The sequence below is a fragment of the Macrobrachium nipponense genome, chromosome 36 (genome assembly GCF_015104395.2).
Source record: "Macrobrachium nipponense isolate FS-2020 chromosome 36, ASM1510439v2, whole genome shotgun sequence".
Classification (NCBI taxonomy): Eukaryota; Metazoa; Arthropoda; class Malacostraca; order Decapoda; family Palaemonidae; genus Macrobrachium; species Macrobrachium nipponense.
The window spans coordinates 44,263,972-44,291,879 of record NC_087220.1 but is presented as its reverse complement, the minus strand read 5'-3'; positions in this window follow the sequence as shown (position 1 = coordinate 44,291,879).

Sequence of the window (27,908 nt, the reverse complement as noted above, 5' to 3'; positions counted from 1 at the left end):
GTTTCTTGCACAGGCTCCAGTGGAGGGCTTTTGCCACTGAATCATGCCTCTTTTTGTACTGGTTCTGTGCAAGTGCCGGACATTCGCTCGTTATGTGGTTTATGGTTTCATTTTTCGTATTGCACTTCCTTCTTATGGGAGAGATGTTACCTCCACGAATCGTTCTTTGAACATATCTGGTTCTTAGGGCCTGATCTTGTGCCGCTGTTATCATTCCTTCAGTTTCCTTCTTGAGCTCTCCCCTCTGTAGCTATTACCATGTTTCATCGCTGGTTTGTTGTGCCATTCCTCTGTTCTGTTTGTCATTCTCCTGTCTCTGTATATTTCTGGGTCTTCGTCTACTTTTATCAGTCCTTCATCCCATGCACTCTTGAGCCACTCGTCTTCACTGGTTTTCAGATATTGCCCCAGTGCTCAGTTCTCGATGTTGACGCAGTCCTCTATGCTTAGTAGTCCTCTCCCTCCTTCCTTTCGTGTTATGTATAGTCTGTCCGTATTTGTTCTTGGGCGTAGTGCTTTGTGTATTTTCATATGTTTCCTAGTTTTCTGATCTATGCTGCGGAGTTCTGCCTTCGTCCATTCCACTATTCCTGCGCTGTGTCTGATTACTGGCACTGCCCATGTGTTTATGGCTTTTATCATATTTCCGGCGTTGAGTTTTGACTTGAGTATCGCCTTGAGTCTCTGCATATATTCTTTCCTGATCGTGTCCTTCATCTCTTGGTGTTTAATGTCCCCTCCTTCCATTATTCCCAGGTATTTGTATCCCGTCTCATCTATGTGTTTAATGTTGCTCCCATCTGGTAGCTTGATCCCTTCAGTCCTTGTTACTTGGCCCTTTTGTATGTTGACTAAGGCACATTTTCCTATTCCAAACTCCATCCTGATATCCCCAGATGCAAACCCTACAGTCTGTATTAGGACATCTATTTCTTTGATGCTCTTACCATACAGCTTGATGTCGTCCATGAACATCAGATGATTAATTCTGTTGCCTCTTTTCTTGAGTTGGTAACCAGCATCCATCTTCTGCAGTACTTTTGTCATGGGAATCATGGCTAATAAGAAGAATAATGGGGACAGTGAGTCGCCCTGGAAGATCCCTCTCCCTGATATTAACCTCTGCTAGTCTTATTCCAGAGCTTGTAAGTATTATATTCCTTTTGCGCATTGTATTTTTGAGGAAACTGATGGTGTTTTCCTCTGACCCATATATTTTCAGGCATTCTATTAGCCATGTGTGTGGTATCATGTTAAAGGCTTTCTTATAGTCAATCCATGCCATGCTTAGGTTAGTTTTCCTTCTCCTACTGTTCTTCATTACCATTTTGTCTATCAGGAGCTGGTCTTTTGTGCCCCTACACTTCCTTCTGCAGCCTTTCTGTTGGTTGGGGATGTGTTTGTATCCTCTAGGTAGTTGTATAGCCTTTCACTGATGATACTTGTTAGTAACTTCCACATTATTGGTAGGCAGGTATTAGGCCTGTAGTTACTGGCTATATTTTTCGCTACTCTTGTCTTTCTGTACTATTATTATTTAGTTGTTATTTTATTATTATTATGATTATTATTATTATTATTATTATTATTATTATTAGTATTTAGTATTATTATTATTATTATTTAGCTGATGCAGCAATACATTCAACACAACATGTTTTAAATAGGGTCTACTACCAACAATATATATATTATTATATATATATATATATACATATATATAGATAGATAGATAGACGGATAGAGATAGATATAATGTATGTGGTAGAAGTCCCTATTTCAAACATGTGTTGAATGTTATTACTGCATCAGCTGCATTAATTTATATAATTGAATGCAGCTGATGCAGCAGTAACATTCAGCTAAATAATAATAATAATAATAATAATAAATATATAATAATCATAATAATAATAATATTTTTTAAATAATAATAAATAATAATAATAATAATAATTTTCCAAATCTGTAAGTCCTTGTGGTTCTTCCTCTTCATTTTACAAAATCTTTACAGTAACAAGAGTAGATTTTTACCGCCACCTTATTTTTCTACTTTGTTTCCTAATGAGGAAAAACCTACCCAGGTTTCTGCATCTTGTTAGGTACAATGGCGCCTGTGCAGACCTGAATTATAGTTTCCGATGGACTACTTTCTGAAGTGACAGTACTCATTTCCTCTTTTCCCGTACAACAGGAAGAAAAATGTCATCACGACCGAAGACACTCGGTCGCGAGGGGCTTTGAAAGTATCTCTTTGGGGTTAGGAAAGTTTTAATGTTATTTTTTATTATTCAAAAGATGAAACCCATTCGTATGGAACAAGCCCACAGGGGCCGCTGACTTGAAATTCAAGCTTCCTAAGAAGACTATATGGTGTGCATTAGGAAGAAATAAGAGGAGGTAAAGGGTCATACAGAAAGAAGAGATCCCACTTATTAAAAAGAGTAGTAAATTAACATATAGATAAAAATGAATTAAAATCCAAGGAGAAAATTATTAGGTTAGTAATGCATTGCACCTTCGCTTGAAGTTCCCATTGCACGACATCCTCAGGGAGACTGTTCCACAGTCCAACAGTGTGAGGAATAAAGGACCTCTGGAACTGAGAAGTTCGACAGCGAGGCAAAACATTTACTGCATACTGGATAAAAAAAAAAAAGGAAAATGAAATGGCTAGGGAATTTAAAATAAGAGAATTCATGGCCATAAATAAAAGTGTAAAGAATAGAGGATTTAAAAGGGGGAAATGTTGGAATCTTTGAAAAATGTGAAATGGTCTATTAAATCTAGGGAACAGTCTCTTGGGATGTTGTGCAATTAGAACCTCAAAACCTCAGGCGAAGACTCAATCCATTACTACCATAACACATTTCTTCTTGTGTTTTAATCATTTGCTTACATTTTTGTCTGTTTATTTATTAATTTTTAAATTTATTTTTCTTATTTTACTAAGTGATCTTTTCATTCTGTATTCCCCATTGCCTTCTGTTACTTTTCCCCAACGAACACCGTATTCTTTGGAAGCTTGCATTTCAAGTCAGTGGGTCCTATAGGCTTGTTCCATATGAACAGGTTTAACTTTTCTTAATAATAATAAAATAATAATAATAATAATAATAATAATAATAATAATTAATAATAATAATAATAATAATAATAATAATAATAATAATAATAATAATAAAATACTTATCTATTTATTTATTCTCTTAAAAGTGTTCTTCGGAATCTTTCCCGGTCCTCCGTAGGTATCGTAAGGGCTATTATCATATGACTTCCTTTGAAAATTTCACCCTTACTACTTTTCCTTATTAAGGTGTATATGATCCTACATAAGGAATGACTTGAGCTGTTTTTGAAGGGCAGACGTTCAAGGCATTCAGTTTATGGTTGTGTGTTTCTTAATTTATTTATTTGTATATTATTTTCAACCTAGGTGGTGAAAAATAGAACCAGTTGTTTGTCGTGAAGTCAAGAGTCAACGCTTTGATGAATCCTTCGTACCGGTCATTTCCATAATGTGGAAGTCTGGTCTTCTTTGTGCATTTCCTGAATTGGTAACTTGCCTTTATTAGTTTTCTGTAAAGAAAACTGTTGCTCCGACTTTGTCTGTCCGTCCGCACTTTTTTCTGTCCGCACTTTTTTCTATCCGCACTTTTTCTGTCGGACCTCAGACGTCACAAAATACTGAGGCTAAAGGATTGCAAATTGGTATGCTGATCATCCACCCTCCAATCATCAAACATAAACATTTGCAGCCCTCTAGCCTTGATGCTTTTTATTTCATTTAAAGTTAAAGTTAGCCATGATCGTGCAGTTGGCAACGATATAGGCCACACCATCACCGGGCTGTGGTTAAAGTTTCATGGGCCGCGGCTCCTACAGCTTTATACCGAGACCACCGAAAGATAGATCTATTTTCGGTGGCCTTGATCATACGCGGTACAGAAAACCCGATTGAGCCGAAGAAACTTCGGCGCATTTTTTTACTTGTTTTTATTTAGATGGGTAAGCCCGTTTCGGTGGCTTTCTGGATCTAAATCTTGCTATACTCGATTAATAATCACCCTACACCTCTGGCCACTCGATCAGTGGAGATTAGGAACATAGGGTCTGGTCAGTACTTGGTTAGTGGCCATCAACGACACTCAGGCTGTAATATTATTCACTACAAATGTTAGAATTTCCAGTTCTGAAAACCGTATTTTTATTTGATAATTAAAAAGATTATTTTGGCCGGAAAATCATCGTACATTGCTCATAATTGAAATAAAGGATTTTGGAGGAAGGACAACTCAACAATATGGTATCTGTTTGAACTTTTTTTGTGGAGGTTAATGAACAATTTCCCAATAGACATGACTATTTACATCACTTATTGCAGATTTGTAATAGAATATTTTACGAAGAAATTACTAGGCGAATATGTTCACATACACGTTTATTTTTACAACAGTAATAATTATCAGAAAGGAAAAAAATGCAGGATATTATTTAAGGTAATAGAACCTTTCCACTACGCCAACAAGGCCAGTTTATGTTATTCTCATTCATTTTTGTTTTATTTTGTCTTCTTGTCTGCTAGACAGTCAGTCTTTTGTTTATTTTTCTACGTTCATTCACAAAGGCCTGGTATTAAACTCTGAGCCCATTTTGCACGTACATTGAATGTTACCGAACCAGAGGGGCGCGGTAGTAGTTTGCAGTTTTTCCTTGAAATTTGATGACTGAGAGTAGGCTTCTGTCATTTAGCTACAATAGAATACCCTCAAAGGGAAGAAAACAAGCACCGCATAAATTGATCAGAGAAAACGAAATATTTTGAGGTATAACTAACCGATCTCGTATTTTTGTCCATGTAGCCAAATATCATTTGAAGTAAGTTGGAATTTACAAGCTGAAGATAACCTTATTTATGAACACGTGTCTTACACTAATGTTCAGACCTGCAACACGAGATGACTGAGGAACAGAAGTTTTTTTTCTTATGACGACCTTTGACAAGAGTAAATCAATGGACTCAGCACCTTTATTACTGACAGACCGGCCTCTTGAAAACAAGGTAGGTTGAATAATTAAGAGAAAGCTGTAGAGGATGGAAAATGCCACATTCTACAATTGAACGGTCTCGAAGAATGATTAAACCAGTAGTCTCTTGAAAGCAAAATTGACGTCGCGAAAAGGTTTTATCAGAAAAGGTTAGAGTGTGAGGAGCCTTCCCAAATATATAAAGGAATTTAACAAGTGTGTGCGTGTGTGTGCGTGTGTGTGTGTGTACAGGTACACTAATTTATATTTATATAAATACATACGTACACATACACATATATGCATATATATGCATATGTTTATGTGACTGTGTATGTGTATAGTACACATTTTTGCAGCTTTAAACAGTTTACTATAATAGGGGTTGAATCCTTCGAAAATAAAAGAGTGATCATTACCACATTCATAATTTCATTCATAATTCATATTTTGATTTATGAGTGAATCCTTGATGCAGAAAACTTCCACAACATCAGACGCTTAACAAACCTATGCAGAAATCACACCACCCGTGGGTAGACTTCCTAACACACACACACACACACACTGCACAATTCAGCTTTTCCTTGCAAGGATTCACTTGCTTTCTAATTTAAGGCCAGTCCACACTAGGAAACATTGTCTGGAAACAATGTTTGCAAACGGTTTGCAAACAGTTTCTTGAAAACAACTTGGTAGCTGTTTGCAAGCAATGTTTCCTGTCCAGACCTCGGTTGTCGTCAGTATGCCTCGAGGAGGGATTCATCAGAGAAAGCAAAAGAGGTGGGTGGGGAAGTTTTTAGAAAAAGGAGTGTCACACACACATGCATACACACACTCACACACACACACACACACACACACACATATATATATATATATATATATATATATATATATATATATATATATATATATATATAGATATATATATATACATATGTACACATGCATAGGTATATGTATACATATAAATATATAGTACATATGTACATCTACATATTCATATTTACTCCTTATTTACATATGTAGATGTGCAATGTATATATATATGTGTGTGTGCGTGTACACGTACCTATACATGTGTAGCCTACATATGTATATGTACACATGTGTAGGTGTGTGTGACACTCCTTTTTCTGAGAAATCCCCCGCCCATCTCTTTTGCTTTCTCATATTAATACCTCCTCGAGTGCATTAAAACTGCCAAGTCAAACACAGAGGCTACTGCATCAACAGGCATTCTGAGGTCTGGACAGGATCAAATTATACGCAGTTTTCACCAACCTTTCATCCTTCATTTTCTCCGCTTGACTGAACCATCTCAAAACACTTTGAGCCATCCTTCCGCCTACACTATCCAGGTAGTTGACCGAATTATGTGGGTCACAAGCAGTGTGGAAAAGGGCATGGGACAAGCAATCTCATTGAAGAATACCGACTAACTGTAATATATATACATATATATATATATATATATATATATAGATATATATATGACCCAGACTCTCGGAAAATCTAACTCTTTTGTCTTTACCTACCCAAATACCTTAGCCAAATCCCTGATTAACGTCCAACATAAGACAATCCTTAAAGACACAGGAATATGTGAAATCCCATTCCTGGACTGTGACCAATCTTACATCGGTTTTACAGGAAAATAACTTCCCCAGAGATTAATACAATATAAACGGCTAGTTAGATATGGGGAGGCAAACAGAGCTCAGCTATTTTTAACCATATAAATAACCATAATAACAGAATAAACTAGAATTTGTCACATATAATTTATAGCAACAAATGTGGGTACAAAAGCCAGATGATAGAGTCGGCCTTGATTAAACAAAGACAGGTAATGAACTTTTCAAAGGGCGCCTGGGATTCAGATATCATAGATAAAACCTTCCTTCAACCAACGCGTAAGTTAAAGAGAAATTATCAGCGTGGGTGACCTAAAATGGCTACCTATGGATGGATCTCTTGGTATAAATACTGTCTCTCCTGTAACCTTTCTCATTCACTACCTACCTGAAGAGAGATACAGCAGTCACTGAAATATAGTACTTACTTTCAATATTTTGACGTTTTAATGGGCTCCTGTTATTTGATATACGTATATATATATATATATATATATTATATTATAGATATATATATATATATATATATATTATAGTTTATTTATATATATATATAATATACTAATTTTATCATGTTATGTTATAGATATAAAACTATATTTTATAGATATACATATATATAGATAAATATCTATATATGATATATATATAGATATACATATTATATATAAATATTATATATATATATATATATATATATATATATATATATATATATAATATATATATCATACTATATAATTTATTAATATATAACTATATTATATAGATATTATATTACAATTTAAAAAGTTATTTAATAATATATTAATATATATTATATATATGTATGTATTATGTATAACTTATATATAGATATATATATATATATATATATATATATATATATATATATATATATATATATATATAGATCATATATATATATATATATATATATATATATATATAGATACATATATATATATATATATATATATATATATATATATATATATATATATATATATATGTGTGTGTGTGTGTGTGTATATATGTATATATATATATATTTATTTATTTATGTGTGTGTGTGTGTAGAGAGAGAGAGAGAGAGAGAGAGAATAATCCTCTATATAAAAATTGTATCATAAATAGGTAAAAGCTTGCCTCATTTCCTCTCCATGAAATTGTATGTCTTACCAGATTGCCTTTACACTATCAAGCGTTAGAGTTACCACCCTCCTCCTCCTCTCTTTTTATCAGACCTTCCTACCAAGTAATACTAAGCATACAGCTACTCCAACACGACACTATTCTAGAAGTTAATTCCTGCTGAAAAGACCAAGTGGAACGGTCTTCCTCCTAACTCCTATAGTAGATTCACATCAACCGTGCATTTGATGTCTAGGCCAATCCCTTACGACGCTCCTGATTGGCTGTTGATAAGCCACTCACAGGACTGGAAACTCTCAGTCCCTCGAGAGAGTTCACATGGGTAGGATCTATGTTCCACCTTTCCTGAGGTATACTTCTTTCAGAAGAGGTGGAACACATCCTGCCTATGTGGACTCTCGAGAAAGACTGAGAGTTTCCAGCCCTGTGATTGGCTCATCAACAGCCAATCGGGAGCGTCGTAAGGGACTGGCCTAGACATCAAATGCACGGTTGGTGTGAATCTACTATGGGAGTTAGGAGGTGAATCGTTGAAACTTTTGAAGTTCAGACTTGAAGGAGCAATTGGTTTTTTGTTGAGCAGGCTCACATGATTCTCACTTCATCGTTTACTTTTTTCTTATCTTATTTATATGTGTTTTTTGTTTATCTCTTTTGTTATTCCTCATTTCTCTTTGATAGTTTATTCATCCTGTATTTTGTTTTTCGTACCGCGCCGTTTTCCTTATTAGGGGCCTTAGGCTTCTAACTTTCTTTTTTCCAAGTAGTTTTGCAGCATGGATAATAATAATAATAATAATAATAATAATAATAATAATAATAATAATAATAATATTGATGAACCCAGAGTCCTGGATTCAATGGATTTCTACTACTAGTACTACTGCTACTACTAATTAATTATAATGATAATAATGACAGTCACTCACGGAAAATATTAAAGCAAGTATTCTCTCATCATTAGTTTTTATACGAAATGGAGCGTTGCGGGGGAGAGGGGGAGATGATATATGACACATGGGTGGGGTAGAGGGGAAAGGGAGATAAACCATGGCGCTCCGAAGGGGAGGGAGAGATAAGAAGTGTTCTAGCTTGAGATAAAATATGGGGCATTTGGTGGTGGGAGTGTGTGGGGGAAATAAGTTATGGGGAGTTATGGGTGGGGAGATAAGATAAGGGACTTAGTGGTTGGGAGATAAGATATGGGAGCTAGAAATGGGGAGATAAGATATGGGGAGTTAGGATTGGGCAGATAAGATATGGGGAGTTAGTGATGGGGAGATAAGATATGGGGAGTTAGGAATGGGTAGATAAGATATGGGTAGTTAGTGGTGGGGAGATAAGCTATGGGGAGGTAGGGATGGGGAGATAAGATATGGAGAGGTACGGGTGAGGAGATAAGATATGAGGAGTTAGCAGAGGGGAGATAAGCTATGGCGAGGTAGGAGTGGGGTGATAAGATATGGGGAGATAAGATATGGGGAGTTATGGGTGGGGAGATAAGATATGGGGAGTTAGTGTGGGGAGATAAGATTTGGGGAGTTAGGGGAAGGGAGATAAGATATGGGGAGTTAGAAGTGGAAATAAGATATGGGGAGTTAGGGGTAGGGAGATAAGATATGGGGAGTTAGGGGTGGGAAGAGACACAGTTTGAAGTATAGGGGTAAGAGAGATAAGATAAAGAGCATTTAGTGGTGGGAGTTCTGCGAGAAAAAAGGCATGAGAGATATGGTTTGAGAGATGTAGTGGTGTGGACGGAGGGCAGATAGTAGAGTTGCAAGAGAAGCTGTTCAGTTATTTTGAAAAGTATGTTTTACAGTTTAATCCTGTAGATGTGTTCTAGTTAAAAGTTCCTATCATTTACTCAATAATCTGTAGCAGAAATAATAAAATCCAAGTGGATCTTTCTTGTTTGTCCACCCTGGGTGTGGGCGGGGTAGGTAGGGGATGGGGAGGATAGGGGAGACATGACACAACCACCAGTCTCATGCAAACCTGTTTGTCCACCCCGGGTGAGGAGGTAAGTGATTAGGAAGGTAGAGGAGACATGACGCATCCACACTCCTCCAGCAAACTTGTTTGTCCAGCCTGGGTGGGCGGTGTAGGTGATTAGGAAGGTAGGAGAGACATGACACATCCACCCTCCTCCTGCAAACCTGTTTGTCCGCCCTGGGTGGGCAGGGTATGTGATTAGGAAGGTAGGGGAGACATGACACATCTACCATCCTCATGCAAACCTGTTTATCCTCCCTGGGTGGGGGCTGGGTAGGTAGGGGATCAAGAGGGTAGGGGAGACAAGACACATCCACCCTCCTCATGCAAACATGTTTGTCCACCCCGGGTGGGGCGGGGTAGGTAGGGGTTCGGGAGGGTTGGGAATTCCAGTTCAGTGTAGTGCGCACCATCAAACTCGTATTATTAATAATAATCATCATTGTCATTTTATGTACATTGCCTGAAATTTTACAGTTCTCAAAATCTTGAAATAGCAAACATATACAAAAGTTAGGTATAGGCTTATATCATATTTCCTTTATTGGTTGTCTGAGGTATGATGTTGCCTAGTGGTTTCGAGCTTGACGTTCTCAAAACCCCCGTGGTTTTCAGAGTGGTTTCTAAAATGTTTGTGGATTGCAAACAAAAGACTATGGTAGTTTGGTCGTAGACTGAGTAGGAAACAGGGAGAATATGGTAGATATAATTCCGCTGTCACTTTCGATAATTACAAGATAAAGTCTATTGTATTAATTGTATTAAATATTATAAATATTAGAAGAAATGTAATTGTAACGATATATCTAATTTTATTACCATTTTATAAACGTTTTTATAACCATTCTTTGTTCTGTGAATTCAACACGATTGTGGGCCGGTATAGCCTGATAAATTGGTTTGGGGGGTTGGGGGAGGGGGGTTGATTTGTGCGGTTGTGCGAACAACGGCTGGTGGTAATATACGAGAGTGAAGAGCAGGCAAGTCCAGACCTCGAGGGTCTTATTGATTGATTGATTGATTTATGAAGTTTAGGCATACATGCCAAACACAAGGGCAGCTCAGACCATTCAGAGCTGAAACGGAGACTGACAGTAGAAAGGTTTGAAAGGTGTAATGAGAGGTAAACCAAGCAGTTGCACTATGAATCAATTGTGAAGAGAGGATGGATAGCAAGATGGAAGAAGGAGAATATGAACGGAGGTACAGTAAAAAAGGAATGAAAGGAGTTCCAGCTATAGGGGCTGAAGGGACGTTGCAAAGAAGCTTAAGTAATGCCTACATTGCGCTGCATGAGGTGCATTGACGGCCCTACCCCCCTTACGGGGTCGAGGGTCATATGCACTGTCCCGAAAGCTGTTCCAAGAGTCGTTCTTTCATCCCTCTTATATAGGGGCCATTTGTGAGTCTAAACGTAGACGCGTTGTGACAGACACACTCACACACACAAAATACCTGATGCATATGTAGCATTTATTTTATGCAAAGATACAACCCCACACAGAAGTTGTTCCTTTTGCCCATATAATATTTCTTATCCAAACTTCGGCGCCGAATAACCTCCACAACTTCGAGGACAACCCACCACTGTAGTACCAAGATGGGAGAACGAAAGTTACAAATTACTACCTGTGTCACTGTAGCTTCTTTTCCGGAGAAAAAAATAAATTGCACAATACCTTACAAACATTTTTCACATTTCTTGTCAATTTACTTTGAGTAGACTTATAACGCACCTAGATCGTAATAGATTTATTTGAGCAATATTCTAGTTACTGCAGTATTATTTAAAAGTTATATGGAACAGGTATAATAATATATTATATTATATATATATATATATATATATATATATATAAGAAGAATATGAGATTTAAAAAAATAATTACAATATTCTCATTTTTCTCGTCCTCAAAGAAAGCGTTATGATTATGAATAAATAGGTAAGCAGGACCCATCCTATTTTACCTTCATTCACACCTCTTTCCCAGGGGTGGAATCCTAGACGGGCCCAGTAGGTCGTAGATAGTATCCTATGAAGATGGTGATAAGCCCTGTTCACTTTGAACCGAGTTTTCAAGTGGGTTTTCGGGCAGCCGAGAGCTGGCCGGGACTTCAAAAGGGGTTTCTGTGCCGTAGACTTTATTTTTTTGTCTGCGGTAAAACTTTATGTTTTTTACCTTCGTGTTCAAAGGAAAAGGTTATGAAAGTTAGGAGCGGCGTTAGAGGTGAGTTAGGAGGTTGTTGTTATTGTTCATATCATAGTTTTTATCAATTTTAATTATTATTGAAATGAATGTACATTTGCGTTTTTCTACAATTATTTTGCATGCCCTACTTTACCTTTCTTCCATACTCTCTCTCTCTCTCTCTCTCTCTCTCTCTCTCTCTCTCTCTCTCATTTCCCGTAAACCTTTTAGCTCATGCTTCCTTCCCTGTCGCCTTTTAATTTTCCTGCCTGTCTCGAAATATTTTACCATCCGTCGTATCTACCATAAGACCCTCCCTTCCTCCCCCTTCTTCTTACCTATACCTCCCCCTCTCCACCCTCCCCTCCTCCACCCCCTATCTACCCACCCCCACCCAGTGGGTCAGAGCGACCGGCACTTGTATATGTGTGTAAGGAGGAACTCGCTAACAAGGAGAGACTGTGGAGGAGGTGGTGGGTGGGGTAAGGAAGTAGGGAAGAAGGGGGAGAGGGATGAGGGGCGGTCGTAAAGGATGGTCGAAGGAGAGGCGGCTCCTCTGATCCTCGTGTGACAGGCTGTCAAGGGGCATCCTCGACCCCTCTCTCTCTCGCCCTCGACAGGTGCCACTCCAAGAGACCTCTTCCTCCTCCTCCTCCGCCTCCTCCTCCTCCACTCTCCTTACACCTCTACTCACCCTTAGGGAGCGGGAGGTCAACCTCCTCCTCCTCCTCCTCCTCGTGAGGTTTCCTTTTCCTCGCATAAATGGGGTTTAGAGGGAAGGGTCGTCCTTATGATGTCACTTCTTCAACATTCATTCAAAATGTTTAAATTGTTGTTGTAGCTGTTGTTGTCAAAGATGGTTTAAATTGTTGTTGTTGATTTTGTTGTTTTTCCTCTTGTTTCCCGACCGACCCGCATTCTGTGGCGCTCCAGGCCTTCGGCTGAAAAAGGACGAGGAGAAAAATGAGAGATTTTGTTAATGTTGTTTGTTGTTTACATTAGTTACCCCTCATTGTGTCTTGTCACGCCTCCCATGTCTGATAAAGAACATTTTTCCTTCTTATTAATATTGTCTTGTTACTTGACTGTTATATGACTAACCCATCACATATCACATTTCTGATAAAGAAAATGGGAAAATTCTCAGACTCTTTCATTAATATTGCTTTTATTACATGCCCAACCCATACAGTGTAGCACATCTTACGAAATCAAGAAAATCAGTTAACTAATAATTTCCCGTTATTAAGGGGCTACTCTGGTCTCATTGTAGCCCATATTTCGACTAACACTGAACAAATGAACATTCAGAGAAATGATGGAATAGTTAAGTGTTGAGAGAAAGGCTGAAGAAAAGACAGTTGTTAAGAATAAGATGGAGATACACGATAATCCAGTGGATGAAGGACAAACACCGAAAGCACTAATAAAGAGAAAATAGGGAAAATGCACAAAAAAAAAAAGTAAAGGGGAAAATAAGAAAAATGAATTAAAGAGAGAGAAAAAAAAAGCACACGCATACACACTTAGAGACACGTACCAAGAGAGACGAAGAATAATTAGGTAAAGAAGCGAGGAGGTCCCCTAGCAGTGGCACCATGGCGCCTTCTTTGAAGTGCCGCTCCAGAGGAGCGCGAGGGAGCTCCGTCAAATCTGAAAGAGAGAGAGAGAGGAAAAAAAAAAAGGTTGCTTTTGCGTCCAAGGTTAAAAAAAAAAAAGAGCAAAATGGGTTTCATTAAAAGCAGGGTTTAGTAACAAGGAGATTCTCTCTCTCTCTCTCTCTCTCTCTCTTCTCTCTCTCTCTCTCAATACACACATGCGGTATATATACATACAATACTATATATATATATATATATATATATATATATATATATATATATATATATATATATGTGTGTGTGTGTGTGTGTGTGTGTGTGTGTGTGCCCCCTATACACGCCTGAATTTTTTTTATATTAAAAAGATTAAGCCACAGGTATCTTTTGATATGTAATTCACTATACCTTAGGAGTAACTTGTACTCAAAGTGAATTATAACTGACAAGCTCTCGTCAAATATAATTCTTCCTGGTTTAATTATTCTCAAGATATAGTGAATTAAATAAAATATATATATATATATTATATATATATATATATATATATATATATATATATATATATATGTATGTACGTATGTATACATAATACATCTGTATATTTATTTATGTATATAATCTTGTGGCTTACCAGGCAGGGATTTTTTGGTCTCGTTTTCTCAGAGACAGACAAACGGACGGACAGGACATGGAATGATCCTGTATGAATTATTAGTGAGTTTTACTGAACCACTGCCATTTACTTCACTATTTGGAGGCAAAGACTCGCATGGCTGCCCAAGACAGAGCGAGTAGCGAGTACCGAGAGGAAATTGTGTTGATGGACGTTCACCCTTTCAGCGATGACAAACTCGCCTCTTGAAAGGAGGCGGGTTATGATCCAGGGAATACAGAAGAAAGAAAGAACTCCTACATTCTAGAAAGGAATGTTACTCAGGAGTATTTGTCTTTATTCAAGTATATTTTATAATCACGTATTGAATACATTCGGTTTAGTTAGTACTTGCATGGCGCTGATCTTTACTTAAATGGGTGATAAGTACTTTCATCGGTAACTGAAAAGGAAAGTTACTTGAATGGGTGATAAGTACTTTCATCGGTAACTGAAAAGGAAAGTTACTTGAATGGGTGATAAATACTTTCATCGGTAACTGAAAATGAAAGTTACCCTTCATCAGGCTTCTGAAGCCTCTCGGGTTGCAAGAATTTTTAAGTTTCTAATTGTTTAAAACCATTTATCACCTGACTCATCAAGAACTATTGTTATGAGGGGGGGCTGTGGGTTGGGGCGTGTTGATGAGGTATTAAAATTTGACTGGGTTTACTAAGAATCTACAAAATAAAGTATTTGATTCTGAAATAAGGTCTGTCACATTTACACTCCCAGACTGGAATCCAGAGTTTTCTCTCTAACTTTCGTTTTCCTGGTTTCTGGAGATCTTCCCTATTTCAAAAACAGACGTATCACTTGCTTTGGGACAAGACCAGTCTTTTTTTTCATGCCTGGGCTAGTTAAGGACATTGGGTTGCTGTCCCAGAGGTCTCTGATAAATTACAAAGTTTGTTTCCACTAAAATAACTTGAAAACAACTGTACCAATAATTTGCAGAATTTACAATTAAATAATCTTGTCAGATTGCCCTAAATAATGCTATTTTCAGTTTTTTGTAAAAGAAAACTATTGAGGTGGTTTTTTGTCTGTCCTCCCGCCCTCAGATCTTAAAAACTACTGAGGCTCAGTAGTTTTTATTTCATTTAATGTTAAAGTGAGCCATGATCGTGCGTCTGGCACTGCTATAGGTGCCAGCAACACAGGACACCACCGGGCTGTGGAGAGAGTTTCATGGGCCGTGACTGAGAGTTTCATACTGCATTGTACGCAGCACAGAAACTTGATTGCGTCGAAGAAACTTTGGCGCATTTTTTACTTGTTTCCATTTACTTCCACAAAATAAATACCTAAATGCAATTCGTCTCAGTGACAAGGCCTTGGAACCTGAGTATGCAGAACAACGTACTTAAATATCCTCAGTGGTCCCTGGATAGATGTTTCGGCTTCAGGTACCGTGTATTCATCCAGCCGTCCAAGGCAAATAACATTGTTTGCAAAGACTTGCAAACCCCCAGATTGTTTCAGGAGGTGGACTTTGGAAACGATTCTCAGTGTCGAGACTTAAATGTGGTTTGGGTCCCATGGAAATGATCCTTTCCTGCCTTAGGGCCTCTCGAATGTTTGGCCTTTATACATTATTGTATACAAACCCAGTCTAGTTTAGGGGTAAGAACATTCAGTGACAGAATTAAAAAGCAAACCCATTTCAGTTCAGAAACTTTTGGAATGACCTGAGTTCCAGGATGATATACGAACCTTTTCCATTTATGGGGCGGGAATGTTCCATGATATGTTACACGCAAATCCCTTCTGGTGAGAAGGCTTTGGAACATTTTTAGTTCTATGATAAGGTACATACATCCTTTCCAAGTTCTTCGCTGGACGAGTCGGTAACGTGCTCGACTACTGATCTCAGGGTCTGGGTTGGATTCCTCGCTCTGCCAGCAAGGAATCAGAGGAATCTATTTCTGGTGATAGAAATTCATTCCTCGGTGTGACTCGGATCCCACAGTAAGCTGTAGGTCCCGTTGTTAAGTAACCAGTTTGTTCCTAGCCACGTAAAAATTAAAATCCTTCGGGCCAGCCTTAGGAGAGCTGTTAATCAGCTCAGTAGTCTGGTAAAACTAAGATATAATTAACTTAACTTTCCAGTTCTGGAACTTGAATGTTCCATGAAAGCGCTAATAAGCAAACCCACTTCTGCACTTCTGTATTATTTCGAATGTTTTGGGCTCCGTGTTGTAAAGCTATGCAAACCCTTTCCAGTTCCAGGACTGGAATATTAAGTGACAGGGGAGTTAACAATCAAACCCATTTCTGTTTTAAGTTCATGGAAAGATTTTGATCCATGACATTTCAGTATATAAACCCTTCTCCCTTCTGTGTCTCCGAGCTTTTAGAATGTATGGGGTTCTATGGAATGGTGGCATGAACAACTTTTGTAGATCTAGAAACTCAGGAAATTGTAAGGTGCCTAAACCCAAAAGTCCTTCAACGCTATAAAAAAAATATAGAATAGAATAGAACACAGAATTTAGACCAAAGGCCATGTGCTGGAACCTGTGAGGTCATTTAGCGCTGAAACGGAAATTGACAGTAAAAGGTTTGAAGGGCGTGACAGGAGGAAAACCTCAAAACAGTTGCACTACGAATCAGTTGTTAAGAGAGGGGAGAGTAAAATGGAAGAAAAAGGAATGGAAGTGGTTGCAGCTAGGGGGTGAAGGAACGCTGCATAGAACCTTAATTAATTCCTGCAGTGCACCACATGAGGTGCACTGAAGGTATTACCCCGCTACGGGGAACAAAATGTAGACTAGAATCGTGTAACCGGCACTAAACCCTCACACGATTGCAACAGGTAACTTGTAAAAGTTATACTCAACATAGCCTTTCCGCAGTGGCTCTCTCTCTCTCTCTCTCTCTCTCTCTCTCTCTCTCTCTCTCTCTCTCTCTCTCTCTGCTGATATCTGTCTCAATGATTGGTATTGATGAAAGTGTGACGTCAAACCACTTCATGCCTAAAGAGCCCTGGGTATAAGAGCGTATATATCATAACATTAATTAGGTGTCCCGTCAGTTTTTTTTCTGTCTTTCTTTCTTTTTGTGTTTGTTTTTCCGATTGATAAACATTCGTGGATGATTCCGATAAGGCGAAAGAGAGAGAGAGGGAGATCTTAGTCAAAGGTAATTCGCATGCAAGACATTGCATCATTCGCTCACGCCTTCTTTTGTCGTAGGAATGATTAGTTCTGAAAACGGTTTTCCATTTGTGTGTCTTTACCTATTATCAGAACAAACAAACATACACACTCTCGAAGCCATTGAGTATAAATGAACTGAAAAGTCTGCATATGATTAGAAAGGTGCCACCTGCTTTTTTAGATTTCACATACACAAACAAACACATGCACAAGCAGCTTATGAAAAGCCAATGCATGACTAATTAGGCTCCCATATCACATTCTGACACACCAACAAACGCAGCCACAAAAACAAACACGCACAAATGCGCCCGCACTCGTAACCATTCAGCGAAGGCGGGCGGCCCTGCTCTCTCTCTCTCTCTCTCTCTCTCTCTCTCTCTCTCTCTCTCTCTGCTGTCGCTGCACGGAATGATTCGGAAAACAAGATTTATCGAACCTTATTCCAGCGGGGCGCCATCATTGAGTTCGGTCCTTCTTCTTCTTCTTTTTCAGAGAGAGAGAGAGAGAGAGAGAGAGAGAGAGAGAGAGAGAGAGAGAGAGAGAGAGAGAGAGAGTCTCGGTGTATCAGTGCGAAGCTTCACAAATGTCGAAGCATCTTGAGCCGAGCGAGGGAAGCCGAGAGGGCGAATAGCGGCCATTTGCCACCGGACTCGAAGGGCGTCCGGGTGGCGGCTCCAGGCCGGGATTCTCGCCCTTGCGGGGAGGTGGGGTCAAGGGTGCTCCAGACGTCAACACTTGGGCGACAGGTTTTCCCCAACTGACGGCTTAGAACAAGAGTCGCTTTTTTTTTTCTTTTTCTTTTTTTCTCGAAGGGCGATGAGTTATTGGCTTCGTTAGCCAACTCGATCTTAGCGGTTCGCTGGTTCGGAACCGACTCCTTCATAGCCAACTCATGAATCTTCTTCATTTCTCCTTTCTCTCTCTCTCTCTCTCTCTCTCTCTCTCTCTCTCTCTCTCTCGTTTCTTCACCTTCTTCCCTTCCTTATTCTTTGACTTATTTCCTTTAATTCTGCTCCTTTCCCTCATCTTCCGTTGTTCTTTTATATATCCACCCTTTCATTCGCTCTTTTCGCCTCATTTCTTCATTTGCTGTTTCCACGACGTCTTTTCATTTCCTACACTTGTGCCTTTCCTTTTATTCCCGTTTCTCGTCTCTCTCCCTCCTACTTCTTCCAGTTTTTTCCTCCCCTCCCCCTCCACCAGTTTTCTCCTTTCCTCTCCTCCGCCACCAATTACTTTCCTCCCCCATTGGTTTCCTCAACCTCCATCCTCCACCAATTTCCCTCCCCCTCTTCCTCCATCATTTTCTTCTGCTCCTCCATTAGTTTCTTCCTCCTCCACCAGTTTTCCTCCTCTTCCTACATCATTTTCTTCTTCTCCCTCTCCACCAGTTCTATTCCTCCCTCTCTTCCTCCATCATTTTCCTCTTCTCCCCCGCCACTGGTTTTCTTCCTCCATCATTTTCTTCTTCTCCCTCTCCACCAGTTCTATTCCTCTCTCTCTTCCTCCATCATTTTCCTCTTCTCCCCCGCCACTGGTTTTCTTCCTCCATCATTTTCTTCTTCTCCTTCTCCAATATTTTCTTCCTCCCCACTTCCTCCTCCACCAATTTTCCTCCCCCTCTTCCTCCATCATATTCTTCTCCCTCCACCATTTTTCTTCCTCCCCCCTCCAGTTTTATTCCTCCCCATTTCCTCCTCCAACAATTTTCCTCCCTCTCTTCCTCTATCATTTTCTTCTCCCCCTCCACCAGTTTTCTTCCTCCCTCTCCTCTCCTCATCCTCCGCCAGTTTCCATTCTCCTCTCGTCTCCTGTTCCATCTGGTTACCTCTTCCTTTCTATTATCATTCGTTAATTGGATCCATAATGTGAAGGCTTCGGTTCTCTTGCAGAAGTCATTCGTCTGAGGCAAGACTTTGCTCATCGCTTTCATGAGAGAGTAAAGTCTCTCTCTCTCTCTCTCTCTCTCTCTCTCTCTCTCTCTCTCTCTCTCTCAGGGAACTATCATTGCTCGGTGGTGAATCGATTTTGTTTCGCCCTCTCAATAAGGCAAACAGTTTGAGCAATGTAAACCGATGTCACGATAACAGCTGTCAAATTTTCATAAGAAAAGAGAAATTTGCGCTCTGTTGCATATTTAGAATGATGTTCTACAGATATGAATACTAGACATCTACCATCCATTAAGAAATTATTGTTAATAAGAAGTTTACCTTACTCTTCCTCCGGACATTGGTTCGAATCCCGGCAGGGAAATGAAAGTCTCTTCATGTATTTCCCATTCCGATTTAGGTCTTGTTGCAGAAAGGGTCTCCAGAAAATATCAGAGAAACTGAAGGTACACGATCATTATGTGTATATTATGTATATATATATATATATATATATATATATATATATATATATATATATATGTATACATATATACACGTGTATGTATGTATATGTGTACGTGTGTGCTTGTTCGTATTCACACACGCATGAAGGTGTTTCCTAGCAGAGCGGAAGAGTAAAGTATCTTGTATCTACGGAGGAGTGAAAGAATGCACATGTATTTTTGTATAAACACTCCTTTCTCTTTGAGAGAGAGAGAGAGAGAGAGAAAGAGAGAGAGAGAGAGAGAGAGAGAGAGATGGAAAATGTCACGGTTGACAGAGAAAGAGAAGTGAGTGTTGGATAAAAATTCCTTTTGTGAGTGACATCGCTAATGAAAGATCCTGCGTCAACATTGCATATATCGCCTTACACGAGTAATTGTCATTTGTCCAGATGAACATAAGGATTAATCGGAACATTCTCATTAGTGATGACACAAAAATGCTCCGGAGGATACGAGGGGAGAGAGAGAGAGAGAGAGAGAGGTTTCAGCTGATCTTCTCAGTGAGAAGAGACGTATAATTTATTCACAATACAGTCTTAAAAGACTATTATCAAAACTTTAGGGACCTCGCAGTATACTTGGAGAAAAAATGAGCGAAACTTAAAATTTCAAGATTTTAATGGGTATATTCAATTACTAAGTAAAACATGCGCCGAAGTATCTTCGGCGCAGTCGAGTTTTCTGTACAGCATATAATGCTTTGTATGAAACTCTCAGCCGTGGCCTATGAAACTTTCTAGCCCGGTGGTGGCCTGTGTTGTTGGCATCTATAGCGGTGCCAGACGCACGATAATAGCTAACATTAACTTAAATAACATAAAAAAAACTACTGAGGCTAGAGGACTGCAATTTCTTGTTTGATTATTGGCGAGTCGATGATCAACATACCAATTTGCAGCCCTCTAGCCTCAGTAGTTTGTAAGATCCGAGGGCGGGCAGAAAATTGCTGACGGACGGACAAATAGCCATCTCAATTGTTGTTTTTTACAGAAAACTAAAAACCCGACACATAACCATCTCAATTATTGTCTTTTAAGAAAACTAAAAACCTGTCTGTTTTGTCTTACTTGCTCCTTTTCTCCACAAGGTTTTGGTTTCAAAAATGATTAGTAGCCTTCCGTTTTCAGCCAAGATTTTGTGATGAAATTGGCATTCCGTACTCCTACCTTCTTGGTTGATCAGAGCATTATTTATATGTCTCTTACCTTCTCTGATCGAGAGACCAGTGGTAGAGCCGATATGGGTGTGTGGTGTGTGTGTGTTTGTGTATGTGTGTATGTGTGTATATGTATATCCTTTACATGTTTTCAATTGTCTCCTTATTCCTGTTGAACTCGATGACTTCTTTGCCATTGATTACATTCGTTATATATATATATATATATATATATATATATATATATATATATATATATATATTATATATATATAACATAAAAGTAGTGTGAGAATTGGTCTCCTACAAGGTCAGCTATAGAGTTAAATGGTCTTCCAGAAGCTTTAGCTGCCAAGTTCATTCGTCTTATTTAGCCACTTTTGGTACTAAAGATTTCAGTTATTATTTCATCCTGTAAAGTCCAGAATTACTGTTATTAACCATCTTCTCTGGTCACGTGATCATTTCCTTGTCGAGTATTTCGTTAATTTTGCATTCGATCCAAACTGTTTCTCCTCCCTCAAATTTCATATCGTTTAGAAGCTTCGTATGAGATTCCTCGTCCGTATTGATTTTCTTCCTTAATATCAAAGTAACTATAGCGCATATAGTAGATATTATGAACTTCTGTCTTGAACACTCCTTTCTTCAGTTGAATCCAAGGACTGAAACTTATCTGTTCCACCACGAAGACGGGGTTAGTACCAACAGTGCACCTCATGGGGTGGGCTGTAGGCATTACTCAGAAAGGTTCATTGCAGCGTCCTTTCAGCCCCTTTCATTCCTTTTACTGTACCTCCATCTTGCTATCGACCCTCTCCTAACAATGATCTCATAGTGCAACTGCTTTGAGGTTTTCCTCCTGTTACACCTTTCAGGCCTCTCTACTCTCAGTTTCCCTTTCAGCGCTGAATGACCTTGTAGTGTTTGGGCTTTGGCCTAAACTATATATTTCATTCCTTATCTGTTCCAATTCACTTCCATGGAAGTAGGCCACTTTGCATCTCAATTCTAAACATGGTTTAATATGAGGTGTCCGATGCCATTCTTGTTGGACATGACCATCCTTTTTTCTCATATAAATTCTTCCCTACTGAAACCATGAATTCAGTCCACCAAGTACCTTTACTTGAGTTCTTTGCAAATCACGTTGGTGGAGTTGTCCTATTGGTTAAGATAGGTCCTATCACCCGTAACATTTTCTAAGGAGCCTGTCTTGAACTTCGATTTATTCCGGGCAGTAAAGCTGTTGAACTTGTCGGTCTGTCCATACGTGGAGATGTCTCCTGAAGTTCAATCAAGAGATGCTTTTGCGTCTGGCGAGTTGTCTCAGTTGGAGCTAGTGAGCAGAGAGTCGTTCAGATGGGTATCCATGACATAAATGAAGCTCTGGGATTTGCTTTTCTCACCTCTCGTATTTAGCCCTCCGGACCTGACTTCTGTAACTACCTAAGGTCCCTGGCTAGAATTCAGTTGTATGCAGTCTGTTTCTGTTATCATTTTTGACATCATCAGTATTATTCTCAATATTAATATTGTCATTACATTATTATAATGACTATTTTTGCTATTACTTGAGCACATGTGTGGATATTGACGATAATGATTTTTATCTTTTCATCTCTTGCATCTAGATTGTGTGATTTGTATTGTCCCTATTTTGTATATCCTATGTATAAGTCCTGGAGCTGAAATGAATATTATCATTATATTATTGTTATTATATTATGGCTGCATTCATTGTTCTTCTTCTGAACTTCAGAATTGTCGACTCAGCATATCTGATCTTACGTACTAACGACACTCTCAGCTCAGGCAGTGTCATGTTTGCCCTGTTCCATTGCACTCTGAAGTTTGGAGGATGTCTGGAGAATGATGTCACTCTGGTCCGTTGATACAGTGGTAAGTGTCGTGGCATGCCACTCAGATGTCGCGGGTATGTGTCTCCACCAGGGCGATGAACATTCACTGACTCGGCGTCATGATCAGTTACTGCTGCAGTGTGGGGTCTTCAGCGGTGGGAGGTTGAAACCAACATTCTTTGAAAAGTTGAATTTCAAGTCAATGGGCCCTTTGGTGTGCTTGTTCCATGTGAATAGGTTTCTCCTACTGAAATAGATAACAATGCAAAGATCAGTGACTAATTCCTCCCATTACAGAAAATATGTGAGAAAAATGTTGTTACTCTGAGTAGTCTAATTAAGACTAACTCATTAAAAATGTTGCTTTGCAACACGAAAAAAGAAGAAAAAAACGTTCCTGGAATTGAGAACTTGTATTTTCTTGAGATTCTCCCTCTTAGTTTTCTGTAAAGGAAAGCTACTGAGATAACTTTGTCTGTCCGTCCGCACTTTTTCTGTCCACCCTCAGATCTTAAAAAATTACCGAGGCTAAAGGGCTGCAAATTGGTATGTTGACCATCCACCCTCTAACCTTGAAGCATACAAGATTTCAATCCTCTTACCTCAGTAGTTTTTATCTTATTTAAGGTTAAAGTTAGCCATGATCCTGCGTCAGGCAACGCTGAAGGACAGGCTGCTATCTGGCAGTGGCTGTAAGTGTCTCATGAGCCGGACTCATACAGCTTTATACGTATTATACGATTGCGCCTAAGAAACTTCGGCGCATTTTTTTTTTTTTCATACCACGTCCAAGATAGGTATAAACTTCTGATTGATAATATCCTATGTTGGAAAGTTTTGACTTGATTTTCTGTTTTCACCTGATAAGTACGTCTTCTGGAACATGTTTAAAGGAATTTAATTACCTTAGTTCTTAGCTCTGCCTATTACTTTATCTATGACTTATGTCAATGTAGTGGTCTCTTACTGATTTCCGAAGTCTTAGTTTCGGAAGCATCTTAAAAATAATGCATTCTTTTGGATTTTGACATCTGCTAAAATCGTTTCAAACACAAAATAAAGCAAAAAAGGCAATGAACTAAACGGTCAAGTTTTCAGTGACAATAAATTTTTTATATTAAAATTACCCATTCAAAAATCAGATCAAGGTGTAAAAAAATTATTAAGGCTCCCGATTCACCGAAGCTTAAAGGGGCAATAAGTTGTTAGCTTTGTGTTAATAAGAAAAAACCCGTTGGAAAGCAATTGCCTATAAGCAATTTGGACTTCTAAATGAGCTAAATTAGGGGCCGACCTCAGAATTTCACTTCCAATTCCATCAGTACCAGTTTTTTTTTGTCTTTTTTCGCCCTCTTAATTGTTTTCCATACATCCTCAACAGTCACTTTCACAAGCATTCTCTACCTGAAACTAACCCATTCAATTCCTGCATCATTCAGCTCTGCCTCCCTTCTAGCCTTCACATTCAGTAAATCTTCAAAATGCTCACCCATTGTTCTTGGAAATTATAGACTTAAGAAACATCAGATTTGATCAACCTTCATCCAATTTTCATCAGAGATCTGGAATTCTCTCCTTTCATATTCACAGATACTCGTTGTTGCTCTTGAGTAGGTTAACAAGACACATTTCAGGGCTCCAAAGGGCTCTCCAAATGATTTGTTCTCAAATGGGAGCCGAAAATTGGAGCAAGGTAAAACTCAAGAAGTTGGACAGCTAGATGGGAAGAGGCGAGGAGCGGGGCTAGATGAAAATTACCACGCTGAAAGCAATGCAACTGGGAGCAAAAGAAATGCTGCAAAGAACTTTTAGTACCTTCTGCACTGTATTGTGCAAAACATACTGTAGGTGGTGTCTTACTGTAGGGTACAGAATCTTGAGACTTTTATAAAGAAGCAAGCTTATGGTCGTGGGTTAATGTGGCTTTTCTCAGCAGCATTCACTTCAGGGTGTGAAGTCCCTCCCTACACGAGTTAGGGCAGAGGAGACTTTAGCCTTGGCAGGCAAGTCTTCCAGGAAAAGGACACTCTAAAATCAAACCAGTGGGTAGAAGGGACTCTCTACCCTTGTTAGGCAGCCCTTCTAAGGGAGGGTTTCTACATACATACCTTGCTCTCCAACCTTGGACTGTGCCATAGCCATTGTACCGTGGCCTTCATGGTCTTGGGTTTAGTTTCCCTTGCCTGAGGGTAGAATCAGGCATTTATCCTTTTTCTCGTTCACTTTTCCCTTTTTCTCAAAAAGTGTGGTGGACAGGCTGGTGATAAAGCAAAAGATGCTTGGTGGATTATCAGGAAAGTGGCTTCGTCTTCACCTAATCTTTTCCTTCTGAGTGTTTTATTTCTAAATCCATCCTGACTGTCCTCCCCAAGTTGTTGTGGCAAACCTGGCGGATTTCTTTTCCCTTACAAGGTGCGCCGGCCGCATATTCCCGAACTGTAACAAGGTACTGGGAACTTCCCTGAAAAAAGTGGGACACCGTGCCTTAAACACTAGCCATAGAATCTTCTTGAAAGTAATCGCATTATGTTTCCCACGCCCAAATTACGAGTAGAATCTTATGTTGACTTAACCTAACCTAACGAAAGGGGCATGGCAAAAAAAAATATACATATTAAAAAAAATACGGGCTAGTGCAATACTAGTATACACCTCGGGAATTTGCCATTCGGCCCCACCTTGTTGACCAGTTGCTTCCGGCGCTGTTTTCAATGACGAATGGTGACGTTCGTTTATACTCTCAACAGAAATTTTGTAAATAATGTAAATACCGTTGTTGTTGATGGTATTGTTATTTATTGTTCTGTTGATTTTTACAGTGCTACTGTTGTTATGAGTTTATTTAATAGTTTTGATTCTGATTTCATGTTGTTGATTTTTAATTCTTTCGGAAGGCATTGGGCTGAACTCTGGGCCTGTTACTACTCATTACAGCACGAAAAATTCCGAAGTACTTTACTCAACTATTCGGGGCTTAAGATCAAATTTCCTTGATCTCCAGAGTTGTGCCCATAACGAAGATTTGTTGTTTTTATCCGAGACTCTTGTAAGTGGTAACGAGTCAAAGGTCGAAATTTTAATCGCGGGGTTTGATGCCGTTGACTTCATTAATTTTATCGTCCCAACTTGCCTCACGCGCAAGGACGACCTATGAATCGTCAGGAAAGTTTGGAGCGTCATTGCCATGAAGTTCTTTGTTTTAAAATTTCCAGTAAGTTCTACCATGTTTATGCATTTGCTGTTTACCGTAATCCAAATATCGATGATTCTATATGTGACTGTCTTTTGGAGCGGATTAGTATGGCGCAGCCAAAGGATTCTAAAGCTTCATTCGTCATTTGTGGAGGCTGTAATGCAAAGTATAGTGAGTGGCTAAGTTAAAATTCCACAGATCAACATGGCCGGTCGGCTCTCGAGTTCTGTGTATATATCCTCCGATTTTGTCCAACTAGCTGAGGAACCCACATATATATTCATAGATATTCCAGTTGTTGTGAAGTGCAAGGTTTGTGAATATATATAGGTACTCCTGATCATCGCGCTCTTAAGATGGATATAGGTGTCAGTTAGTATATTCCTAATTCCACTGTTGAAAAAATGGTCTGGTCATAATCCAGAGCCAATTGAGATCGCATTATTGAATCCTGTGAGGCACTTAATATTCCAGATGCTGCATTAGATCGTGATCCCAAGAAGTTAAATGAAAGGCTGATGGCTATTTTAATTACTATGAGATTCACAGTCGGTGTCCCGGTGTTATTCCGGAATAAAACTTTATCTACGTACCTGCCAAAGATGACACTTTGTCACAGGGTATCTTACATCCCAAACCTACTTTTTTTTTTTTTTACTGTATTCTTTATTACGAAAGTTGCATAATTCTGGTAATTATAAGAGTAACACCGATTTCTTATAGACATCGCCAGCAAACTCAGAGGAATGTCTTTCGAAGATATAATGACGTAACTTATGACGTCATTAACTTGCTTCCTCCTCGATGGATAATGGCTATCGTGAAAAAAGACTCCACCTCTGGCAACAATGAAATAACAACCAGTACTCCTTGTTTACATTTTGTAGTCGTGGTGGTAGTAGTAGTAGTAGTAGTAGTAGTAGTAGTAGTAGTAGTATTAGTAGTAGTAGTAGTCGTAGTAGTATATAAGATTTACGTCATGAGGTCGAGTGCTGGAATCCTCGAAGAAAAGTTTCCACAAGTAATCCGAGAAATTACTTTCTATCACTATTTCTCCATTGAAAAATTATATAATTAAAAATCAATGAACAAAATGAAGAAAACTTTGACATTCGTCGTAACTCCTTTGTTATTTTTCCTAATATGACAGTGACGATCATTGTAACAAATGAAGCAAATATAATTATCTTTCTGCACCATATGGAAAATTAGGTAGGAATGTAAAGTATACTATGGCTAAGAAAAAGTTATTCCGGAAAAAACACCGGGACAAAGGCTCTGAATTTCATAGTAGATATGTCCTTAGAAAGGCCATCAAATTTAGGACAAATGACCAGCCATGGTTTGATGATACATGTAGACGAGCTTACCATGACAAACAGACCAAATTCAACGCATGGAGACGAAATCGTTCAAATGGAAATTACACCATTTTTGTTGAGTCTCGCCGTGCTGCGAATAGAACTTACCATGCAGCTGAGAGAAATTCCAGTCATTCCCTATAGAGGAAACTTGAAGGAATTACCCAGCCTCATCTGTGGTGGACCAAATTGGCATCATTTATCTCAGGGTCATGCTCGTCTTCCATTCCACCACTATTAACAGATGACGGTAGAATGGTTACTTGCCTCATCGAGCTTTTGAAGCTAGCAGTCAGCTGAGGACGTCCCTCTCCCTGATATTTGTCATCCTATACCTCTCCTTACAAAATGTGCATTTCGCTCCAGGAAGGATGTTAAGAAAATTCCGAATGATCTTGACAGGTGAGGTGGAGAAGACCCTGATGGTTTCTTTTCTTTGTTTTTTAAAAAGTTTACAGCGTGTGTCTCTCAAGTTTAGTAGATTCTATAAATTTTCATGTCGACGTAATATCTTTGCGGATGAGTGCAAGCTTAG